Consider the following 3,134-nt stretch of genomic DNA (forward strand, 5'->3'; position numbering starts at 1 on the left):
AGGGCTACCATTTTACCTCACTGGTTTACCATGAGGATTAAATCAGACAATAGTATATGCAAACATAATTTGTAATTGCGTAAACTAGAAGGTAAACACACAGATGTGTATGGGACAATCATGACTATGGATACTTTAAAGGAATTTTAATTACCTAGAATTTCTAAATAGCTCTCCGAAGGTAGTTACAGTTCAAAGAGGAAATTTCGCTCTTTCAAACTAGATCTGTAGCAAACAATGGGCTGTTTGGCAAGTGCTTCTGAGAAAAGAGTCCTCCTAGATTATATGTTAGCAACATCGAGAGATTACAGCGTAGTTGGAAGTCAGGACCCCACCCCAGGCATGGCTGACCCCACCCCGGGCATGGCCTACCCCACCCCAGGCATGGCAGACCCCACCCCAGGCATGGCCTACCCCACCCCAGGCATGGCAGACCCCACCCCAGGCATGGCCTACCCCGCCCCAGGCATGGCCAACCCTACCCCAGGCATGGCCTACCCCAGGATCGCCTGCATGCTATTCTCAGTGGACCTGCTCTGGCCTTAGGAGAGGGCTTGACCCCCAGGCGGAGAGGCAGTAAATGGCCAGGAGCAGTCTTACCACTGCACGATCGGGGCAAGGGTCCCCAGGGACCATTCTGAGGTGTGTTCCAATTTCTCAGGGCCTGCCCTTCCATGGGAACCTGTTTGCCAGCACCTTTACTGGCTTGCCTTTCTTCCCTCCCTCTTTCCCCATTCTCTCTCAGAGCCTTCCAGGATCACAAACCAACTGCTCGCACTCAAACCTTTGCCCCAGCTTCCTTCATGCTGAGTGTGATCCTATCCACTTTTGCCAGTACTTCATAGTAATCTTAAAAGTAGGTGCTGCTGACCGCCGAGACCGTGTCCGCCTGGCGAGCACAGAGCCTTGCCCTTCGCCACCTGTCCACACCTGCCGCCAGCTTACCATGGGTGATATCGCTGTGCTCGTCATCAACAATGGCTCCAGCACATGCAAGGCTGGTTTTGCTGGCAATGATGCCCCTGGGCAATCTTCCCCTCCGTTGTGGGGTGCCCCAGGCACCAGGGAGTGATGGTGGGCATGAGTCAAAGGGACTCCTATGTGGGCAACAAGGCCCAGAGCAAGCATGGCACCTGACCCTGAAGTACTCCACCGAGCACGGCATCATCACCAACTGGGATGACATGGAAAAGATCTGGCACCATGCCTTCCACAACAAGCTGTGTGTGGCTCCTGAGGAGCACCTCGTGCTGCTGACCAAGGCCCCCCGGACTCCAAGGCCAACAGTGAGAAGATGACCCCAGTCATGTTTGAGACCTTCAACACCCCAGCCATGCACATGGCCATCCAGGCCGTGCTGTCCCTGTATGCCTCTGGCCGTACCACTGGCATCGTGATGGACTCCGGTGATAGGGTCACCCACACTGTGCCCATCTACAGGGGGTATGCCATCCCCCACACCATCCTCCATCTGGCTGGCCGGGACCTATCTCATAAAGATCCTCACCGAGTGCGGCTACAGCTTCACCAACATGGCAGAGCGGGAAATCGTCCATGATATCAAGGAGAAGCTGTGCTACATCGCTCTGGATTTCCAGCAGGAGACGGCCACGGCAGCCTCCAGCTCCTCCCTGGAGAAGAGCTACGAGCTGCCCGACGGCCAGGCCATCACCATCAGCAACAAGTGGTTCCCCTGCTCCGAGGCGCTCTTCCAGCCTTCCTTCCTGGGGATGGAATCCTGTGGCTTCCACAAAACTACCTTCAACTCCATCATGAAGTGTGACGTGGACATCTGCAAAGACCTGTACGCCCACACAGTGCTGTCTGGAAGTACCGCCATGTACACTGGCATCGCCGACAGGATACAGAAGGAGATCATCACCCTGGTGCCCAGCACGAGGAAGATCAAGATCAGTGCTCCTCCGGAGCGCAAGTACTCTGTGTGGGTTGGCGGGTCCATCCTGGCCTCGCTGTCCACCTTCCAGCAGATGTGGATCAGCAAACAGGCATACGACGGGTCCAGCCCCTCCATTGTCCACCGCAAAGGCTTCTAGGCAGACTGTGACTTAGTTGCGTTACACCCTTTCTCGACAAAACCTAAGTTGCACAGAAAACGATGAGATTGGCATGGCTTTGTTTTTTTTGTTTTGTTTTGTTTTTGTTTTTGGCTTGACTCAGGATTTAAAAACTGGAACGGTGAAGGCGACAGCAGTCAGTTGGAGCGAACATCCCCCAGAGTTCTACAATGTGGCCGAGGACTTTGTTCTTTTTTTAAGTAGTCATTCCAAATATGGTGAGATGTATTGTTACAGGAAGTCCCTTGCCCTCCTAAAAGCCACCCTACTTCTCTCTAAGGAGAATGGCCCAATCCTCTCCTGAGTCCGCACAGGGGAGGTGATAGCATTGCTTTCGTGTAAATTATATAATGCGAAAATGTTTAAATCTTCGCCTTAATACTTTTTTATTTGGTTTTATTTTGAATAATCAGTCTTCGTGGTCCCCCCTTTTTGTCTCCCAACTTGAGATATACGAAGGCTTTTGGTCTCCCTGGGAGTGGGTGGAGGCCGCCAGGGCTTACCTGTACACTGACTTGAGACCAGCTGAATAAAAGTGCACACCTTAAAAAAAAAGTAGGTGCTGCTATGATTCCTTTATAGATGAGGAAACTACAAGGTACCGACACTTGCCAAAGGTCACGTAACTTGCAAATGATAGAGCAGTTTGCTTCTAGAATCCACATTCTCAATTACTCACTGTACTTTTCAAACTACTGACCACCGAATAAGCCGACCCAGGGAACCTGACATCCTTCCTCTAATTGTTTTGAGAAGCCTGACTCAGGGATTGCTGGAAGGCAGAGAAGGGTATAGCAAGGTCAGTGAAGATTTGAGAACTGAAAGCCTGAATGCAAAACGACGTTCCACCTCCACTTACAGCTGAATGACTTTGGACAAATCACTTCTCTGACCCTCAGTTTAAACCTTACGTGTAACACCAAGTGGTGGTGGTGGTGCAGTGGTGAAAAATCATGCCTGACTCACGGGGTTTTGGTGAGGTTGAAATGAGGCGATGCTTCAGGGCATCTGGCAAACTCTGAGCATGATGGAAGATTCTGGATGCCATGACATCTGCCT

At 51.5% G+C, this 3,134-nt stretch overlaps 1 pseudogene across 1 annotated transcript; it reads left to right on the plus strand.

Moving 5' to 3' along the window:
• Positions 1-748: 748 nt before the first annotated feature.
• Positions 749-2,630, plus strand: LOC108308256 (annotated as a pseudogene). The gene has a single exon (XR_001826851.2). The product of XR_001826851.2 is annotated as an actin, cytoplasmic 1-like (transcript).
• The last annotated feature ends 504 nt before the right edge of the window (positions 2,631-3,134 follow it).

The sequence above is a fragment of the Cebus imitator genome, unplaced genomic scaffold (assembly GCF_001604975.1).
Source record: "Cebus imitator isolate Cc_AM_T3 unplaced genomic scaffold, Cebus_imitator-1.0 Scaffold83, whole genome shotgun sequence".
NCBI lineage: Eukaryota > Metazoa > Chordata > Mammalia > Primates > Cebidae > Cebus > Cebus imitator.